General features: G+C 40.9%; 1 protein-coding gene across 1 annotated transcript in view; it reads right to left on the bottom strand.

Moving 5' to 3' along the window:
- Positions 1–22,489, bottom strand: part of LOC124788865 — a 159,843-nt gene that overhangs the window by 72,198 nt on the left and 65,156 nt on the right. The window lies entirely within an intron of this gene.

The raw sequence follows: 22,489 nt of genomic DNA, 5'->3' as shown, positions 1-22,489 counted from the left end.
AAAATGTACAGTTCGAAAATGCGTGAATGTGGTCTAAAGTAGATATGTAGATCATTGTTATATTGACAAACGCCATACGAACTAGCGTGAGAAATTTTTGAGACAGTGTGAATGCAGATGACGGGGAATTTTGTATCATAATATTTTAAGTAAGTTTATTATAAAAGGATAGCTAATTCGAGTGCAAATGAAAATAATAAAGTAAAGTGTAAACAAAATATTAGGAAGTTAAATATTTATTTAGGGAAAATGTACAGTTCGAAAATGTGTTATTTGTTGATTGTTTGGTCATGAAAAGCCTTAAAAAAAACTGACCAGTTAGGATGGTGTATTTTTCGCGCGTGAGATAGAGAATGCTTACGGTAGTCTAAGTTGTCGGAGCCCAGCCTTTCAATGGTGCGGTCGTGTGTAAAGGGAGCTTAGAAGAAAGTTATGCTTTGCCGGTTTTAGCTGTGCTACATGCCTTAAAAGTGCTTTTTTTAGAATGTACGGATTTTTTAAGTAATTTGGTGTGGCATATTGAGGAGATCAATGACCAAAAAATTGAGTTCATTAGACGCCAATAAACTTAATAGTGTGGCGAGAATTTTCATTTCAGAACAATCAGTGTTTAGTAGCTGTTCAGGTCTCGGGAAATGCGATACCATAAAACTGCTAATGTGAATGAAAGGATTTTTGCACGACTGTGTTAGTATTAGCGTAGGCTTGGCAGTGAATGTCTAATTCTTAACTTCAAAATATACCGGAGTTTTTCCAGTATTTTCATCTTTCATTTAAAATTAGGACCTCTTCCGGATTCTTAGAGCAGTTACGGTTTTGCAGCCTGATGCGGGTTGCAGATTCTTAGAACAGTTACGTTGTATGCAGCCTGGTGCGAGTTGCACTACGACAGGTTTCTGCTCGGCTTTTCTACCGGTGATCTGCTGCAACGAGTTCACAGGTAGGTCATGGTAAAAAGGACATAAAGGAACCGCGCCACCGCAGGGTGACCCCGCAGGAAGTTATCGGGAGTTACCGATTCGATACTGACAACGGTGGCAATTTGTTGTCAGTTACTTCTGAAAAATATCGAGATAAAATTTTATGTCGTGCTGGGGAAAATCGTCCCAAAATGTGGTTTTAGCAGGATGAGGTAACCACCATACAGACAGAGACACAGTGAACCTTCTCAGGCACAGTTCAGTGAGTGGATAATTTCACGAAATTCTCATGGTAATTGGCTGCCAAGTTTCACTGACTATAGTTTCACTGACTATAGGGCCTCCGATTAATTCCTGAAAAACGCGAAGCAACAGGGCGTTTATAAATGGTTCAAATGGCTCTGAGCACTATGCGACTCAACTTCTGAGGTCATCAGTCGCCTAGAACTTGGAACTAAATAAACCTAACTAACCTAAGGACATCACACACATCCATGCGAGGCAGGATTCGAACCTGCGACCGTAGCGGTCGCTCGGCTCCAAACTGTAGTGCCTAGAACCGCACGGCCACTCCGGCCGGCAGGGCGTTTATAAGGATGAAATTACAAAAACTACATTAATATGTGTGTGCAGTGTCTTGAGAACGCAAAAGATGAAGAATCTGTCAAAACAAAACGCAACAAGCTATAAGTGCAGGACATCACACAGTAGGCCCTGCTAAACCATATAATGTAAAATTACGTATTCAATAAACAAAAACCCACTGATGATAGCACAAGATGCTGAAACATGTTTGGGTAAAAAAAAAAAAAAAAACAGTGTGTTTGCAAAAGGGCGGAACCCGTATCCTATGCTTTAACTGCAAACGTGGAAAAAAGGACAAAAGCTGAAGATCTGAAAAATAAATATTACTTCATTATAATATTAATCATGGTCAATGTAAAATATATTTTAAGGATCTTTTCTGGGAAACTAGTAAGAATTTTTACATAGATGTGAGGTGAGGATGCAGGACGAGGAGTTACTGCGCTTAGACATAAAAGTTCTTCATTGGGTTGTGAAGAGCTGTGTTGTTGTTGTGGTCTTCAATCCACATGCTCTCCATGCTACCCTACGCTGTGCAAGCTTCTTCATCTCGAAGTACCTGCTGCAACCTACATCCTTCTGAATCTGCTAAGTGTATTCATCTTTTGGTCTCCCTCTACGATTTTTGCCCACCACGCTGCCCTCCAATACTAAATTGGTGATGCCTTGATACCTCAGAACATGTCCTACCAACCGATCCCTTCTTCGAGTCAAGTAATGCCATAAATTGCCGGCCGCGTTGGCTGAGCGGTTGTAGGCGCTTCAGTCCGGAACCACGCGGCTGCTACGATCGCAGTTCAAATCCTGCCTCTAGCATGGATGTGTGTGATGTCCTTAGGTTAGTTAGGTTTAAGCTGTTCTAAGTCTATGGGATTGATGACCTCAGATGTTAAGTCCCATAGTGCTTTGAGCCATCTGAACCATTTTGCCATAAATTCCTCTTCTCCCCAATTGTATTAAGTGCCTCCTCATTAGTTACATGATCTATCCATCTAATCTTCAGCATTCTTTTGTGACACCACATTTCGAAAGCTTCTATTCTCTTCTGGTCCAAACTATTTATCGTCCATGTTTCACTTCCATACATCGCTGTACTCCTGTAAGGTGTCAGGCAAATCCAACACCTTCCATGAAAACCCTGACATGATAAGCAAATCCAGTAGTATGTCACATAGCTCCGAATAAATCGTGACATTAAATTAACCAAAGTAATACGAGTAATGAGTGAGCAAATGGAATAACACAGTCTAACACAAGAATGCCTACATGCATGTCATACCTACCCACCGTGAGAGAGACGCAGTTCCGAGGGGAGAAACGAGAACAGAAGCCGAGAACAGAACCGTGTTAAGCTGGAAGGCCCTACGATAAGGGACGGACACCCACATCGCCAGATAACCGCTAGGACCACCCCCAGCCCATGTTAAAAGCTAGAGCCCTTCAGAAGAACAGTATAGATCTTACGATAACACAAAAAGGGCTACCCCAGCAGCAAGTTTTAGCGTGAGACTTTTTCGAGTCTCTGTTACGTCAGGACCACCCCCCAGCCCATGTTAATAGATAGAGCCCTCCAGAAGAACAGTATAGATCTAACGATAGCACTAAAAGGACCACACCAGGCCGGCCGAAGTGGCCGTGCGGTTAAAGGCGCTGCAGTCTGGAACCGCAAGACCGCTACGGTCGCAGGTTCGAATCCTGCCTCGGGCATGGATGTTTGTGATGTCCTTAGGTTAGTTAGGTTTAACTAGTTCTAAGTTCTAGGGGACTAATGACCTCAGAAGTTGAGTCCCATAGTGCTCAGAGCCATTTGAACCATTTTGAACCACACCAGCTGCAAGTTTTAAAGTGAAACTTTTTCGCGTCTCTGTTACGTTGCAAACTTTAAGAACATTGACCCACCACGAAAACTATAACGTTTCTCATTGGATAGACAGAATTTTTCTAGGCGGACCTTAAGGTTAACATTGAGACCCTGATTGGTCAGATGAAAATACAGCCAGATAGTTTTTTTAAACCAACTTCGGTAAATTGCAGTAAGGGGAAGTTAGGGGAAAGTTGCTTCCGAGACGGCGAGGTGAGCGGAGCTGTGCTGCCTGCGCCCCCTGACGAACACCGACAAGGTAATGGACGCACACGATGCCGCATAACAGCGCATAAAGCTTCACTCAGAACTGCAGAAGTCTCATCTGTTACACACCCATTTTGCGTAATACTAGTGTCGATCGTCAATTAATGCTCATGGTGTTCACATTTGCAACGTAACTTAAAATCTGAAACGCGATGATTTTTCTGTGATATAGTTATTGAAAAGCCACATCAGCCACTGTTAGATAAGTAATTAAAGATAATTGAGGGTCACTGTAGACCATTTTGATAGTTTTCTCTTTTGTGAAACTTAATTTAAACCTAGATTATAGATGTGTAGAACTTGGAAACCCATTCAGGGAATATTCGTTCACATTTTTGTTAAATGCAGTTGTTTTTTACCATCCTGTATTAAAAATTTCCTTTCATCGACAGTGCAATTTATAAACAATGTTTTGTGAGTAGAATAAGATTTCCAGTCGTAAACTTAACTGCTTATTTTACTAGCTAACTGAAAATAGGAAAGCCTTGAACCCCTTCCACTAAATTTAGTTTGTATTAAGATCCTTTTAGAGGGAGTGCAGTGGAGCTGACGCTGAAATCATTAAGTATTTGGTTATATCATCGCTAGTTTCACTGAACTCTTCTGAACTCTACCTGTCATGTGTGGTCTGGCGTCTCCTTACCAGGAACAGGTCCCAGGCTCAAACTAGCCAATTCCCTAAAAAACATGCTCAGAGTGTCGTTGCACTAAAGTGGTAGGGAGACACGATATAGAACAAATAGACACCATGCAGGATGTTAGAAAATGGCGACCCTGCCAGGATGGTAAAATACCATGATTGAAGGTCGACCACATGCCTAACTAGGTTAGAAAAATATCCTGTTAAAAATTTTTCGTAATAAAATATAATTTTTTTTGAAAGGCATAAATAGTTGAAAACAGTAGCTGCAGCGATAGATAGTGAGACATTCTAGCACAGACAATAGCATAATTAAGTCATGAATTTTAAAAATTGTTAGAATTAAGTTTTCTCCTCAATGCAAGCGTACAGGTGGCGGATACATCGTTGACAAGTTGGTTCTGACCCAACAAGTAAGTGAATGAATTGTCAGTCTTGGGTATAATAAGTAAACGTCGTGTGAACAAAAAGTTTATGAAACGCGTGAGATCGTATGAGCACATGTTGACTCGAAGTAGGGGGCGTGAACTGCTTTTAAAATAGAAAATAAGGGATTCGGAAAGATTAGCAATGGCAGATCGAGACCTTGACCGAATTGAGGTAGAGACCCAGCATGAAAATGGACAGAGAATAGAGGACAGTACAACAGACGATGCAGTACCGCGAGAAATAGGACATAACGCACCATAACTAGGATAATGTACTTCAAGGCATAGAAAACATAAGTCAGCATACGACAGAGGAGCAGGAAAGTAGAGAGACAGTCGATGAGGATTCTAACGTGCGTCTTGAATACGTTGAACCCATAGTACAAGTAATCAGAGCTCCCTCACCACAGAGTACAAGGAATGCGAGCAGAAACGTGTCACAGCACAGTTCAATGCAATCCGTTGCGAACCAACACTTGGGCGAAAACACAGAGCATAGGACGTCGGAAGAAAACGCAATAGGACCCACCAATCTGGCAGGATTATTACAACAAATTACGGAAACCATGACAAGGCAAAATACAGACATAGCGAACCAAATTCAAATTCAGAATGCAGAAACCACGAGACAAATGCGTGCGATTAAAGAACAAAACCAAAAAATTCAGTTACACCTAAGTCATATTGAAGACGCGGCAAAAGAATCTCGAGAAATGATAGGAAACTTAATAACAGGTCACAATCAATTGAGAACAGACATTGACAAGGTACAAGCGGACGTACAAACATTGCGTAATGACATTCAGGACGAGATCAAAACATTACGTAACAACACCCAGGGAGAAGTCAAGAAACTAGAGAAACAGACAAACGAAAGTACTAGACAAGCAGCAGGTACAGCTCGTGAAGTTGTTGAAAACAGTGTGGTACACAAACGTATCACAAAAGCAGCGCTGAAAAGATATGATAACCGCAAAGTCAAAATAGAAGCGCAAACGAAGCGACAATTTCAGAAATTGCGAACAGAGTTGTTGCAAACCGTTGAAGAGCGTAGTGAACAGGATCGAACAAGCACAGAGTCTGAAACCACATCCGTATCTGTAACAGCACCGGAAAAACAAGCAATTAACGAAGATATTACGCATTTGCGATTCCAAACGCAGGCGGAAAGTAACATACGTGAAATCAGACAGCCTGCAAAGCAACAAACACGTTTCGAAATTCTTGATGAACAAACGTCATCACAAACACATGCGGAACCACAAATATATGTTTCAAGACAGTTTGGATCGTGCAATGAAGCAGCAAGGTTAGCCAGACAAGATAGCGAACCAATACCTGACAATGTAAATCCAGGTCGCGAAGAGTACGGTGCAATGCATTCAGCTACACGTTCACAACCGATGGAAGAAAATTATTGCGTACCACTCCAACGATACTAAGCAAAGGTAGGCGAAAGTTACAGTGGACAATATCCAATGGATCTACCACAACCGGAAAGAACGACGGGAGAAATGATCAGAAACAAAAGTGGCGAAGAATCGCGAATTTCATACGGATCTATGACGAAGTACGACAACGATCATTTCCTCACAGTCAGAAAATTTCGACACTTTCGAGAAGGAAACTCATTACATTTACGAACTTTTATTGATCAATTCCGAGTAGGATTACCAGAACAGTGGACGATAGCACACAAAGTAGACTTTATATGTACACACATGTCAGGAACAGTCGCAGAAACCACGCAGAATGTTGCAGTGACATGCCGATCGTACGAAAATTTCAGAGAGAAGTTTCTCTCACGATATTGGTCCAGCGAAGCACGGAACAGAGTGAAGTACGAATTATTACAGAACCCATATTTTGAAAATTCAGGAGAGAAGAGTCCCGTGAAATTTTTCGAATTAATGGCAAAGAAAAATCAATGCTTAGATGTACCATCCAGTGACGGAGAGTCGATTAAATTATGCGCGATGAAGCTACCATTGAAATACCAGCAATCATTAGTAGGGAGCGGAGGGAATGACGTCGAAGCATTTAAAGGTATTCTAAGGGAACTAGCGTCCATATTTTCGGAAGATGACGCAAGAAAAAGACGAAGCGCACGTGAAAACGAAAGCAAAAAGCAGTCGAATCCACAAGACACAGTACGAAGAAACAATAATTACGAACCATGTGATAACTTCGCACCAAGAAACGACAATAGATTTAAACAAAGAACCGGTTATGGATTTAGAAGACAATATGGCAATAACTATAATTCACCCAGGAACGGCAACAACAATTACAGAGGGAATAACGACAACCGGAACGGGTACTGGAGAACCAATAGACCGACAAATTATCAACAAAGAAACCACTGTCGACAAGCTGAACAAGAAATGAGAATACAGATGTAAGAGCTGGAGGTAAGACCACCAAACCCCGCAAACGTTCAAATTGACAGCTAAGCGCCCATGCCAAAGAGAATGACGCACCGACCCAGGACAATTGCAGCCAAAAATGGCTGTGAGCACTATGGGACTTAACATCTATGGTCATCAGTCCCCTAGAACTTAGAACTACTTAAACCTGACTAACCTAAGGGCAGCACACAACACCCAGCCATCACGAGGCAGAGAAAATCCTTGACCCCGCCGGGAATCGAACCCGGGAACCCGGGAGTGGGAAGCGAGAACGCTACCACACGACCACGAGATGCGGGCGACAATTGCAGCACCTTTAACAGAGAAGTATAAATCTTATCACGAGAAGAGAAGAAGGAATAAACAAATCCGCAGGGACCTGATGAAAACGAAGACAAGAAAATAACAATATCGTGCTGGGACGAAATTAATTGGGAGAATACTGACGAGGAAGATGAATTACCAGAGGCATGCAAAACGAATGTAGGAGGAAAGGACGAAGTAATGACTGTTGCAGAGCTATTTGAGATGGAAACCAGGGAAAGCGAATTCAATGAGGACAATGCGCAGTCGACAGAAGTTGAAAATAAGTTACGAGTGGGCACACAACCCAACGTATATAATGAAGGAAGTTATGAAGCGATAATTAGAGCATTTAGATGCGACTATGTGGATGTAGCGACGAAGAAGGAGAAGATAGACGAGGATGAGGAAAAAGTAGAGGATGTTGAAGAAAGCGTAAATGAAGGAAAATATAGAGAAGAGGAAATAAAAGAGAGAGAAGTAGCAGTCGAAGCTTATCCTACAGAAAGTTCGAATTCAGAAGGGAAATTCCTAAAAAGACTCATGTATGATTCAGTGGATGATTCGTTGATGCAAGAAGAAGAAGAACAGAACCAACCCTTTCAAATACAACCAATTGTGAAGGCCATGGTAAAGCATATCCCAGTCAATATTGTAATTGATAGCGGAAGTGAACTGACTGCGATCTCAGAAAATTTATTCATGCAGTGTAATGCCAATGAGGAAATGCCAGTTCTGAAAACACGTAAGATTAAAGTAAGAGGTCCTATTAGAAACAATGCAACAGAAGTTACGAGACAAACAAGGTTAACTCTTTCGTGTCAAGGTCAAAAGATCGAAGCCAACTTCGTGATTAAACCTAAACTAACTGTGCATTTGATTATAGGTGCAGATTTTTTAAATGAGAGACGAGCGATAATAGATATGGGGAAAGGTAGCGTAACATTCGGGAATGTCACACTTCTCTTTGAGAGAAAGCTAAAATTAGAAGAAATACCAGTTATAAACAAACAATTAAGAATGACGCGAGATAAATAGGATGAAGAATTAGAATGGTATGCACAAAAGGGGGAATCGCTTCAACTCATGTTAGAAGTCCATAAAGTAATCGACAAAAAATTGCAAGAAGTTCAAGGTATTTTGGAACACAGTAAAAGAGAATTAGAGGGTATTTTACGAGATAAAGCAGAGGTATTTTTACCTAAGACTGGCAGTATTAAACACTTTCAGTACAAGTTTGAAGTAAAATAGCACAAACCATTTAGAGTGCCACCCTATACAATCCCATTAAGCTACAGGAATAAAGTATTCCAGCAGATATCTAAAATGTTAGATGACGATATTATTGAACCAGCTACCTCCACATATAACAGCCCGCTCCATATTGTACCAAAACGAGATGGGAGCATCAGGTTAGTGCTTGATTCCAGATAGATCAACACAATCATAATCACTGAGACAGATCGCCCAAAATAATTAGAGGAATTGATACAAAACTTCCACGGTTCTGAGATATTTTCATCAATCGATTTACGGAGCAGTTTTTGGGAAATAGAAATGGCCCCAGAATGTAGAAAATTTACAGCATTTATCGTATTCGATAGATGTTACCAGTTTAAACGATTGCCATTTGATTTAAACATATCATCAGCAGCGTTTATTAGGGGATTTGATACTATATTCAGTCCTGAAATTTTACAAAAAATTTCCTGTTATGTTGTTGATGTGATTATAGCAGAACCCTCTTGGGAACGTCACAACGACACATTAAATCAGTTTTTACAGATCATGAAAGAGCAGGGGGGTCAGTAAATATAACAAAATCCAAATTTGGAAGGCGTGAGGTCAAATTTCTAGGACACATAATTTCAGAGAAAGGTGTAATGCCCGACCCAGAAAAACTAGCGGCAATCAAAGAATTCTGTACTCCATATAATAAGAACACTCTCAGAGGATTTCTAGGTCTCACCGGATTCTATAAAAAATTTATTTGGGTTGACTCTCTCGCAACACCACACCTATGTGCATTGAGTGGAAAAAACACGCCATGAGTATGGGATCAACAAGCCAGTGAAGAATTTTTAAAAGTGAAAAACGCACTAACAACAGCACCGATTTTAGCACATCCTGATCTAACACAAAATTTTTGTATGGCCACTGATAGCGCGAAAACCGGTTTAGGAGTTGTTTTATTCCAAGAATACGAACAGGCAGGGCTAAGATCATATCGAAAAATTGCATTTGCCAGTCGGGTACTCACAAAAAGCGAGAAAAACTATTCAGTCACGGAGCTGGAAGCATTGGCCATTGTATGGGGCTTCCAACGTTTTCGATACTTCCTATTCGGAAGAAAAACAAAAGTATACACTGACCACAAAGCATTAGAATTTCTGTTATCCGCCAAACTAACACATGGGAGGATAGCCAGATGGGTGTTAATACTACAAGAATTTGACTTCACTATTACACACTTACCAGGACCAGCGAATGTATTAGTAGATGCTTTATCACGATGTCCACAGGGTGCATCCAATAACATAGGTTTGTAAGCAGCAGAAGACCAGTTTACAATGTACTATATGAAACAAGTACCTTTCGCAAACTACATTACACCAGCATTGAAAAACATAAGTAAAGAACAGGACAAGGATCCCGAAATACTAGGAATAAAACCCAAGTGGAGAAGTAAGGATTTTCCAGACATTCGACAGCACTATCTCGTAAAAAACAATGTTTTATTTTTTTGTACGAAATGTTGCAACGAATGAATGGTTAATTTACATTCCAGATGAACTAATTCATAAGTACATATGGTATACACATTTAAGTAATGGCCACTTTGGACCAAAGTAATGCTTTTTAAAAATAAAACAAACAAGCCACTTTATTAATATGGAAAGGCGAATTAGAACAGTATTAGTCAAGTGCAAAAAATGTATGAGGGCTAAACACGTCACTTTCCAAATCAAACCACCTATGTTTCCAATAACCCCTAAAAAATTAAAACAAATAGCAGCAACAGATTTTATGAGGCCCCTCCCACGCACAAGAAATAGATATATTTTCATATATGTCGTTTTGGAACTTACTTCTAAATACACTCCTGGAAATTGAAATAAGAACACCGTGAATTCATTGTCCCAGGAAGGGGAAACTTTATTGACACATTCCTGGGGTCAGATACATCACATGATCACACTGACAGAACCACAGGCACATAGACACAGACAACAGAGCATGCACAATGTCGACACTAGTACAGTGTATATCCACCTTTCGCAGCAATGCAGGCTGCTATTCTCCCATGGAGACGATCGTAGAGATGCTGGATGTAGTCCTGTGGAACGGCTTGCCATGCCATTTCCACCTGGCGCCTCAGCTGGACCAGCGTTCGTGCTGGACGTGCAGACCGCGTGAGACGACGCTTCATCCAGTCCCAAACATGCTCAATGGGGGACAGATCCGGAGATCTTGCTGGCCAGGGTAGTTGACTTACACCTTCTAGAGCACGTTGGGTGGCACGGGATACATGCGGACGTGCATTGTCCTGCTGGAACAGCAAGTTCCCTTGCCGGTCTAGGAATGGTAGAACGATGGGTTCGATGACGGTTTGGATGTACCGTGCACTATTCAGTGTCCCCTCGACGATCACCAGTGGTGTACGGCCAGTGTAGGAGATCGCTCCCCACACCATGATGCCGGGTGTTGGCCCTGTGTGCCTCGGTCGTATGCAGTCCTGATTGTGGCGCTCACCTGCACGGCGCCAAACACGCATACGACCATCATTGGCACCAAGGCAGAAGCGACTCTCATCGCTGAAGACGACACGTCTCCATTCGTCCCTCCATTCACGCCTGTCGCGACACCACTGGAGGCGGGCTGCACGATGTTGGGGCGTGAGCGGAAGACGGCCTAACGGTGTGCGGGACCGTAGCCCAGCTTCATGGAGACGGTTGCGAATGGTCCTCGCCGATACCCCAGGAGCAACAGTGTCCCTAATTTGCTGGGAAGTGGCGGTGCGGTCCCCTACGGCACTGCGTAGGATCCTACGGTCTTGGCGTGCATCCGTGCGTCGCTGCGGTCCGGTCCCAGGTCGACGGGCACGTGCACCTTCCGCCGACCACTGGCGACAACATCGATGTACTGTGGAGACCTCACGCCCCACGTGTTGAGCAATTCGGCGGTACGTCCACCCGGCCTCCCGCATGCCCACTATACACCCTCGCTCAAAGTCCGTCAACTGCACATACGGTTCACGTCCATGCTGTCGCGGCATGCTACCAGTGTTAAAGACTGCGATGGAGCTCCGTATGCCACGGCAAACTGGCTGACACTGACGGCGGCGGTGCACAAATGCTGCGCAGCTAGCGCCATTCGACGGCCAACACCGCGGTTCCTGGTGTGTCCGCTGTGCCGTGCGTGTGATCATTGCTTGTACAGCCCTCTCGCAGTGTCCGGAGCAAGTATGGTGGGTCTGACACACCGGTGTCAATGTGTTCTTTTTTCCATTTCCAGGAGTGTATATTACCTTGACACCATTAAAACGGGCAACAGGTCTTACTATAAGTAAAGCATGTAGACAAGATTTTCTCAGACAAGTAGGTCGATTGGAACGAATAATTTCAGATAATGGCCCATAATACAAATCAGTGCAATGGCAGAACACGTTAAAACAACACAAAATAAAACCCATCTACATATCCAAGTATAAACCTAGCGTAAATCCAGCAGAACGATCTATGAAGGACATAGGCACTTTATACGGATTATATGCAGGCAAAAGACACAACACTTGGGATATATACCTTAAAGATTATCAAGAAGTAATAAATGAAATGCCACATAGCACTACACTACTACCACCAGTTACTGTACTTAAAAATATTGAACCACCAAACATAACCAGAGAAAATGTTAGATTTCCTATTGTACCACGTAGGCAGCACAAACAAGTCATAGGAACAGCACTCTCCAACATCAGAAAGGCAGCCGTTAAAAGAAAAGAAAGAGGAGATAGAACAGCAATTAAAAGAACATTCTCAGTATGCCAGAAAGTATTTGTAAAAACACACCATCTCTCCAGCAGACAGAAACACAAAATGCATAAGTTTTACGCTGCATACAAAGGACCTGTCATAATTAGCCGAATTGCTCATGATAATGCTGTGGAACTAATGAACCCAAAAGCAGGCAAAACCTTAGGACTTCACAATGTGAGCCATATCAAAAAGTTTGAAGATTAATTTTATTACTGGTAAATAATCAGCACAATATTTCAAGATTATGTTGCAGATAAGATCATCAGGAGAAAGAAGAATGAAGAGAGAGGAAAGTGGGAAAAAGATAGTAGTTTCAATAAAAACAAAAATAACACCAATAGTACCATAGATAAAGCGTAGATAGTCTAACAGCATGAAATGCTAAAATGGTATACACCACGACACTACATAAAAATAAAAAACGAATTTGAGGATTCTTGTAGACATTAAGACTCAAAATATCTTTGAATTGTAACATGGAAAGGGCGCCGAAATTTGTAAAGCTTTTAAGAAGGCGTTAAACAATGTAGGTACTAGATGTATGTTAGAAGATTATAAGTAAAACTTTTTGTAAGAACCATTGTAAAAACTCCAGCAAGGACGAGATGCAACGACCCACAAGTTGCAACGCAAGAAGTATCAAGAAAGGAAAGGATGTAATTAGCAAGACACAATTCCTACAGGGCAGAAGCGTCGAGAGAAGGGAAAGGACAGCGAGACCAACAGAAGGCCCTTGTAGCCGAAGTGGGCAGTAAATAAATCTGCTGCCAAGCTGAACCACAGGGTGGCAGAACCCAGCTGGGACAGAACACGGAATCACACAGTGGCGGAACCCTGCAGAGACACGACAGGATACCGAATGCCAGAAGGGTCTCCGAATGCCCTGACTCAGTGGAGCGAGCAACAAATGGCCCAAGAAGACCACTTGGGCAAGACACCACTGGCAAAGATATACAGGGTTATTACAAATGATTGAAGCTATTTCCCAGCTCTACAATAACTTAATTATTTGAGATACTTTCACAATGCTTTGCACACACATACAAAAACTCAAAAAGTTTTTTTATGCATTCACAAATGTTCTATATATGCCCCTTTAGTGATTCGGCAGACATCAAGTCAATAATCAAGTTCCTCCCACACTCAGTGCAGCATGTCCCCATCAATGAGTTCAAAAGCATCGTTGATGCGAGCTCGCAGTTCTGGCACGTTTCTTGGTAGAGGAGGTTTAAACACTGAATCTTTCACATAACCCCACAGAAAGAAATCGCATGGGGTTAAGTCAGGAGAGCATGGTGGCCATGACATGAATTGCTGATAATGATCTCCACCACGACGATCCATCAGTTTTACAATCTCCTGTTTGAATTGCCGAACATCATGATGGAAGTGCAGTGGAGCACCATCCTGTTGAAAGATGAAGTCGGCGCTGTCGGTCTCCAGTTGTGGCATGAGCCAATTTTCCAGCATGTCCAGATACACGTGTCCTGTAACGTTTTTTTTTGCAGAAGAAAAAGGGGCCGTAAACCTTAAACAGTCAGATTGCACAAAACATGTTAACTTTTGGTGAATTGCGAATTTGCTGCATGAATGCGTGAAGATTCTCTACTGCCCAGATTCGCACATTGTATCTGTTCACTTCACCATTAAGAAAAAATGTTGCTTCATCGCTGAAAACAAGTTTCGCACTGAACACATCCTCTTCCATGAGCTGTTGCAACCGCGCCAAAAATTCAAAGCCTTTGCCTTTGTCATCGGGTGTCAGGGCTTGTAGCAATTGTAAACAGTAAGGCTTCTGCTTTAGCCTTTTCCGTAAGATTTTCCAAACCGTCGACTGTGGTACGTTTAGCTCCCTGCTTGCTTTATTCGTCGACTTCCGTGGGCTACACGTGAAACTTGCCCACACGCGTTCAACCGTTTCTTCGCTCACTGCAGGCCGACCCATTGATTTCCCCTTATAGAGGCATCCAGAAGCTTTAAACTGCGCATACCATCACCGAATGGAGTTAGCAGTTGGTGGATCTTTGTTGAACTTCGTCCTGAAGTGTCGTTGCACTGTTATGACTGACTGATGTGAGTGCATTTCAAGCATGACATACGCTTTCTCGGCTCCTGTCGCCATTTTGTCTCACAGCGCTCTCGAGTGTGGTTTCAGCCGAACAATCCTTTACGAGTTTTTCTACATATCTGTAGTGTGTCGTGACCATATGTCAATGAATGGAGCTACAGTGAATTTATGAAATCGCTTCAATCATTTGTAATAGCCCTGTATGTGTAAAAGTCACACTACTACTATTAAACAGCACACTGATGCACGAAACTGAAGAAAACTTCCACAAAGAAAAATGACATGCCCAAAAAATTTATCAAACTGTTACTAAGAGGATACTCTTCAAAGCGACTAGTTATCAATAAATATTTCCATATAGCAAGAGAAGAACCAAGAAGCAAGTAAGAAGCAGAGAAAAAGCAGGAAGAACGGAAGCTGAAGATTCGCAAGATTGAGACCAAGAATGAAGATGGGTGAAGAATAGACGACATACCTTCCCAAATCCGTATCCTATTGTAAGCTAGTCGTCTGCGAAGTATTACAACGAAAAACGATCGCTATCAGCGACACATAACGATGACTTTCATGCATACAAAGCCAGTAAACCACGTGATTCTGCACTCACAGCTCCATTCCATTATGGGACCTCCATAACAGCAACACACTTGCAAAGCCAACAAGGAACGACGTACGAAGTGGTACATCAAATACTTGCCCACATCCATCTCTCTCAAGTCCATCACCTTCGTGCAAAAAACATTCGCCAACCTCATGCTTAAACATTCATAGGATTGTGTGAATGTGTGAAATCAAATTATGTGATGTAGGAATTGTGCAAAAGAAATGTGTGAAAAACTAAATAAGATAAGCACACCAGACAGCTAATAAACTACAAAATAACAGTCTTTGACTATGGACTTAAGTAAAAAAATAGACTATCGATAAAAATAAGTCATTAGTTCTGAAATAGATAGAATATAAAGAACAAAAGTAAGGTATAATAAACACTAAAACCATATGCCACTTATTTTCTCCTCATAAAAATAAAAGAATAACTATATTTTACTTATTTTCTCCTTATAAAAACAAAGAATAAAAAATTATCTTGTTGAATGATTTCCCTTTTTTTAAACATTTGTACCATTTGTAAGGATAATATCTCAATACTTGTGTATATATATTTCTTTGTCAAAGCAATTCTTGGAAAGAATTCTTATTTGTTAGTGTACCAATCTTGAAATGAGTGTCTAGAAACAAAAACATTTTACTTGTACATGATATTTGGAAAATGTGTTAGGAATAGATTTGACTTAATTACTACATTTATAAAAACAATATTTCTAAGAAAATCGATGTGAAAGACTCCTCACTTTCAATAACAAACTTCAAAATTAAATAAAGAAAGAAAATAATTAAAATATGATAATTATAATAGAATTAAAATATTCTTCCCTTGTCAATATAAACATATTTTTGATAATAATGTGGAAGAATATAAATTAGTAATACGAACTAGCATAGAAGAGAATAACGTGGCTGAACAGTAGGCAACAAAATTTAGATAACGGAATAAGTTTTGACTGGCTTAGACAACGATTCAATCATTGCCTAACTTCAGTGCAAGAATTAAGTTCGAAGGGTGGTGATATGTAAGGTGTCAAGCAAATCCAACACCTTCCATTAAAACCCTGACATGATAAGCAAATCCAGTAGTATGTCACATAGCTCCGAATAAACCGTGACATTAAATTAACCAAAGTAATACGCGTAACGAGTGAGCAAATGGAATACCAAAGACTAACACAAGAATGCCTAAATGCATGTCATACCTTCCCACCGTGAGACAGACGCAGTTCCGACGGGAGAAACGAGAACAGAAGCCGAGAGCAGAACTGTGTTAAGCTGGAAGGTCCTACGATAAGAAACGGACACCCACGTCGCCAGATAACCGCTAGGACCACCCACCAGCCCATGTTAAAAGCTAGGACCCTCCAGAACAACAGTATAGATCTTACAATAACACAAAAAGGGCTACCCCAGCCGCATGTTTTAGCGTGAGACTTTTTCACGTCTCTGTTACGTCAGGACCACCCCCAACCCATCTTAAAAGACAGAGCCCTCCAGAAAAACAGTATAGATCTTACGATAACACTAAAAGGGCCACACCAGCTGCAAGCTTTAGCGTGAGACTTTTTCGCGTCTCTGTTACGTTGCAAACTTTAAGAACATTGCCCCACCATGAAAAGTATAACGTTTCTCATTGGATAAACAGGATTTTTGTGGGCGGAGCTTAAGGTTAACATTGAGACCTTGATTGGTCAGATGAATACACAGCCAGATAGTTTTTTTAAACCAACTTCGGTAAATTGCAGTAAGGGGAAGTTAGGGGAGAGTTGCTTCCGAGACGGCGAGGAGAGCGGAGCTGTGCTGCCTGCCGCTCCCTGAGGACACCGACAAGGTAATGAACGCACACGGTGCCGCATAACAGTGCGGAAAGCTTCACTCAGAACTGCAGAAGTATCATCTGTTACACCCTCTTTTTGCGTAAAACTAGTGTCAATCGTCAATTAAAGCTCACGGTGCTCACATTTTCCACTTGAAGTAAAAATCTGAAACGCGATGATTTTTCTTTGATATAGTTATTGAGAAGCCACATCAGCCACTATAATTTACGACAAGTTAGATAAGTAATTAAAGATAATTGAGGGTCATTGTAGGCCATTCTTTATAATTTTCTCTTTTGTGAAACTTAATTTAAACCTGGATTATAGATGTGATATGGCATAGGTCATCCTTCGATCCATTGTCGAAATTGGAAACCCATTCAGTGAATATTCGTTCACATTTTTGTTGAACGCGGTTGGTTTTTACCATCCTGCATTAAAACACTTCCTTTTATCAATAGTGCTATTTATAAACAATTTTTTTTTGTGAGTAGAATAAAATTTCCAGTCGTAAACATAACTGCTTTTTCGACGTTATTTTACCATCTAACTAAAAATAGGAAAGCCTTGAACCCCTTCCACTAAATTTAGTTAGTATTAAGATTCTTTTACGGGGAGTGCAGTGGAGCTGACGCTGAAATAATTAAATATTTGGTTTTATCATCGCTAGTCCCACTGAACTCTTCTGTACTCTACATGTCATGTGTGGTCTGGCGTCCCCTTACCAACAACAGGTCCCAGGTTCAAACTAGTCAATTCCCTAAAAAACACGCTCAGAGCGTCGTTGTGTGAAATTGGTAGGGAGATACGATATAGAACAATCAGGCACCACGCAGAATGCTAGAGTCCATACAAATACTTTCAGTAAAGACTTCCTGAAACTTAAATCTATAATCGATGTTAACAAATTTTTCTTCCTCAGAAACGCTTTCCTTGCCATTGCCAGGCTACATTTTACATCCTCCCTACTTCGATCATCATCAGTTATTTTGCTCCCAAATAGCAAAACGGATCTACTACTTTAAGTGTCTCGTTTCTTTATCCAATTCCTTTAGCATCACCAGGTTTTATTTGACTACATTTCATTATCCTCGTGTTGCTTTTGTTGATGTTCATCTTACGTCCTCCCTTCTAGACACAGTCCATTCCATTCAACTGCTCTTTCAGGTCCTTTGCTGTTTCTGACAAAATTACAATGTCATCGGATATCCTCAAAGGTTTAATTGGTTCTCCATGGACTTCAATTCCCACTCCAAATTTTTCTTTTGCTTCCTTACTGCTTGCTCAATATACAAATTGAATAACATTGGTGAGAGGCTAGAACCCTGTTTCACTTCCTTCCCAACCACAGCTTCCTTTTCATGCCCCTCGACTCTTATAACTACCGCCTGGTATCTGTACAAATTGTAAACAGCCTTTTGCTCCCTGGATTTGATCTCTGCCACCTTCAGTTTTTGAAAGAGAGTATTCCAGTCAACATAGTCAAAAGCTTTCTCTAAGTCTACAAATGCTAGACACGTAGGTTTGTCTTTCCTTAATATATCTTCTAAGATAAACGTAAGGTCAGTACTGCCTCACCTCTTCCAACATGTCTACTGAATCCAAACTGATCTTCCTTGAGGTAGGCTTTTACCAGATTTTCCATTCGTCTGTAAAGAGATCGTGTTAGTATTTTTGCAGCCATGACTTATTAGACTGATAGTTCGATAATTTTCACACCTGTCAACATCTACTTCCGTTGGGATTGGGGTATTATATTCATCTTGAAGTTGTGAGCTAACGAGCATGGCACTCTCATTTAAATATATGACTGAAAGACTCAGCGTACAGGAATCGTGAAACGAGCCCTGTCCTCCAGAACTGCATGCCACAAAGATCGCAGATTCACCACGAGATGGGGAAACTCACAGACGTCAATTGTCTATTGGGGCCTAAGCGTTGTAGTGTGTTAGTGATACAGACGAGAACCTACGTCATAGGGAAACTGAGTAGAAGACTTCTGTGGCCAAGGAGACGTAGCAGTGTGAAATATGGTGGACCTAAGATCGGTCGTAAAGGGAAACATTTGTGAAAATTATTTAATGCTGTAGTAATGCTGAGAATGAAGCCTCAGTAATTTTAATCTGCCATCCTCCATAAATTTTGATGGTGAACCCAATAAAACTTGAATATTGATCATGTCTCTAATAGTATGGGATTTACTGCTGAAGTTAAATTAACAAGTTTTGTAACAAATACCAGAAAGCTAAAGTCTGAATGATTTGGTCTATCTTAACGATCGACATTTCACATATAAATGCATCATTAAAATGACAAACGTTGTAAATATCAGCCCTGTAACTTTATTTTTATAAAATATATAGTAATTTTAAATTATAAGTATTTACAATTAAGCATCAGATCATCATTTCCTCCACACAAAACAAATTGAACGATGACAGCATGACACTTTAATGAATCATTGGAATATTTGTTGTAAAGTTCAGTGCATAATAGTTCCTTTTGTTCTTCATTTATTTATCAGAAAGCACATTGGTGCAAGGCTACTGGCTGTGACATTCAAAGTTAAGAAGGAAATTGTATTGGTATTATGTAAAAGAATTTAACAATCGATATTACTGTTACATTTTTGAGAACGTGAAAGTGGTCTGGCTTCGATTATTTAAATATGTTAAGATGTTAAATAATGTAGAATAAGCTGTAGCCAATGAGATGGACAACTTCAGGAAAGGGAACTGTCAAACGAACAAAAAAAAAAAAAAACAACAAAAAGCCACGCTGCTCAGTACGCCGGATACGAAGCGAGGAACGGGCTGAGGGACAATACTGGTGCAGATGCGAAAGAGGACAGTTCGGCTGGAGACACCAAAGGGTACAGTTGGTATTGAGACGCGAAAGCTGACAGTCGGACTTTAGGCAGCTAGAAAGTGTAACAACTTGGAAAATTTCGCTTTGGGTGGTACTGCGGGGCTTCGTCTCTGAGTGGTAAGCAGCCATGTGCCTGGCATGTACTCTAACTTTTCGTGTAAATATCAAGGTAGAGTACTGGACTTGTGTTTCGCGATGAGATTGTGATTGATCTAACTGTGTCCAAAGGTTATGTGCTCGAGTGTAACAGTAATTCTAAATAAGACCACTTTCGCTGTTGCTTTCTCAATAAACCTTATTCTAACAAAATCGCAACTGTGTGGCCTATATCACTTGTGTGTTGTTAATTTAGTTCCCGATAATACTATTGTTGTTGTTGTGGTCTTCAGTCTTGAGACTGGTTTGATGCAGCTATCCATGCTACTCTATCCTGTGCAAGCTTTTTCATCTCCCAGTACCTACTGCAACCTACATCCTTCTGAATCTGCTTAGTGTATTCATCTCTTGGTCTCCCTCTACGATTTTTACCCTCCACGCTGCCCTCCAATACTAAATTGGTGATCCCTTGATTCCTCAGAACATGTCCTACCAACCGATCCCTTCTTCTGGTCAAGTTAGGCCACAAACGTCTCTTCTCCCCAATCCTATTCAATACTTCCTCGTTAGTTATGTGATCTACCCATCTAATCTTCAGCATTCTTCTGTAGCACCACATTTCGAAAGCTTCTATTCTCTTCTTGTCCAAACTATTTATCGTCCATGTTATTAATAATAATACGACCATAGTATGATCATGAAAGAATGATAGTTGCTCCATTAATGGTGAATCTCCATCTTGAAGGGATAAACTTGATCGTGTATTACTATATATGTCATATTAACTTCATGCAACTTCGGAAACTTGCCATCAGTCAGGCAATTTAACCAAACAGCCACAAGTGTATAATTTAGGTCGTGTAATGCGACACGTACGGTTCAACCCCTAGACGAGTCTGAGCCAAGACATTTCAACGAAGAGGAACCGCATGTGAGCCCGAACATCTTTGGTATGTTAGCTCGGCAAGGCTGAGGGTGTTTCCCCTGTCTCATACATCATGCTAACCAGATGAAAGAGTTTTGTCATGGCTGGCTCTCCCAGGGCTATCAGTAGTTCTAATGGAATGTTGTCTACTCCTGGGGCCTTGTTTCGGCTGAGGTCTCTCAGTGCTATTTATAAAAAAAAATATTTCTAAGAAAATCGATGTGAAAGACACCTCACTTTCGATAACAAACTTCTTAAAAAACAAACTTCACACTTAAATAAAGAAACAAAATAATTAAAAAATAATGATTATAATAGAATAAGAAAATTCTTCTCTTGTCAATATAAACATATTTTTGAGAATAATGTGGAAGAATATAAAAATATAAATTAGTAATACAAACTAGCATAGAACCAGAATAACGTGGCTGAACAGTAGGCAACAAAATTTAGATCAAGGAATAATTTTTGACTGACTTACACAACGATTCAATCAATGCCTAAATTCAGTGCAAAAATTAAGTTTGTGAGGTGTCAGGCAAATCCAACACCTTCCATGAAAACCCTAACATGATAAGCAAATCCAGTAATATGTCACATAGCTCAAAATAAATCGTGACAATAAATTAATCAAAATAATACGAGTAATGAGTGAACAAATGGAATACCACAAACACAAGAATGCCTAAATGCATGTCATACCTTCCCACTGTGAGACAGATGCAGTTCCGAGGGGAGAAACGAGAACAGAAGCCGAGAGCAGAACCGTGTTATGCTAGAAGGTCCTACGATAAGGGACGGACACCCACGTGGTCAGCTAACCACCAGGACCACCCCCCAGCCCACGTTAAAAGCTAGAGCCCTCCAGAAGAACAGCATAGATCTTATGATAAACCCAAAAAAGGCCACACCAGCCGCAAGTTTTAGCGTGAGACTTTTTTGCGTCTCTGTTACGTTGCAAACGTTAAAAACATTGCCCCACCACGAAAAGTAACCGCCAGGGCTACCCCCAAGCCCATGTTAAAAGATAGAGCTTCCAGAAGAACAGTACAGATTTTGCGATAACACTAAAAGGGCCACACCAGCTGCAAGTTTTAGCGTGAGACTTTTTCACGTCTCTGTTACATTGCAAACTTTAAAAACATTGCCCCACCACAAAAAGTATAACGTTTCTCATTGGATAGACAGAATTTTTGTAGGTGGAGCTTAAGGTTAACATTGAGACCCTGATTGGTCAGATGAAAACAAAGCCAGATAGTTTTTTTTTAAACCAACTTCGGTAAATTGTAGTAAGGAGAAGTTAAAAAAGAGTTGCTTTGGAGACGGCGAGCTGTATGGAGCTGCGCCGGCCGCCACCTCCTGACGAACACTGACAAGGTAATGAAAGCACGCGATGCCACATTTTTGAGCGCATAAGGCTTCACTCAGAACTACTGAAGTCTCTTCTGTTACATCCACTTTTTACGTAATACTAGTGTCGATCGTCAATTGAAGCTCATGGTATTCACATTTGCTACGTAAGTTAAAATCTGAAACGCGATGATATTTCTGTTATATAATTATTGAGAAGCCACATCAGCCACTGTAATTTACGACAATTTAGAAAAGTAATTGAAGATAATTGAGGGTCACTGAAGACCATATTGAAATTTTTC

The sequence above is a fragment of the Schistocerca piceifrons genome, chromosome 3 (genome assembly GCF_021461385.2).
Source record: "Schistocerca piceifrons isolate TAMUIC-IGC-003096 chromosome 3, iqSchPice1.1, whole genome shotgun sequence".
Classification (NCBI taxonomy): domain Eukaryota; kingdom Metazoa; phylum Arthropoda; class Insecta; order Orthoptera; family Acrididae; genus Schistocerca; species Schistocerca piceifrons.
Note: the sequence above shows the minus strand (reverse complement) of the source record. Positions and strands in the feature narration are given on the sequence as shown.